Genomic DNA, 536 nt, shown 5'->3' with positions numbered 1-536 from the left:
AAGTCCTTTTTCAGATATGTGGGGAGCCGGAGGAAAAGCAGGGGCAACATTGGACCCCTACTGAACCAGATGGGGCAACTGACAACTGACACCCAGGAAAAAGCCAACCTATTAAATAGGTACTTTGCGTCAGTCTTTCATCAGTCCCATGGGATGCCCATGCCCGCTACAGGGCCGGGAAGTCCGGGTGAGGGTGATCCCCTGCCCTCCTTTAATGCTGACTTTCTGAAGGAACATCTTGAGAAGCTGGATACCTTCAAGTCAGCTGGCCCTGACAATCTTCACCCCAGGGTACTCAAGGAGCTGGCGAGCATCATAGCCCAGCTATGTTGGCTAGCACTATGGAAGAAAGAGACTTGGGGGTCGTCATTGACCACAAGATGAACATGAGCCTGCAGTGCGATGCTGCAGCTAGTAAAGCGACCAAAATGCTGGCTTGCATCCATAGATGCTTCTCAAGCAAATCCCGGGACGTCATTCTCCCCCTGTACTCGGCCTTAGTGAGGCCGCAGCTGGAGTACTGTGTCCAGTTTTGG

This window comes from Alligator sinensis, unplaced genomic scaffold, assembly GCF_000455745.1.
Source record: "Alligator sinensis unplaced genomic scaffold, ASM45574v1 scaffold1970_1, whole genome shotgun sequence".
Lineage (NCBI taxonomy): Eukaryota > Metazoa > Chordata > Crocodylia > Alligatoridae > Alligator > Alligator sinensis.
Note: the sequence above shows the minus strand (reverse complement) of the source record.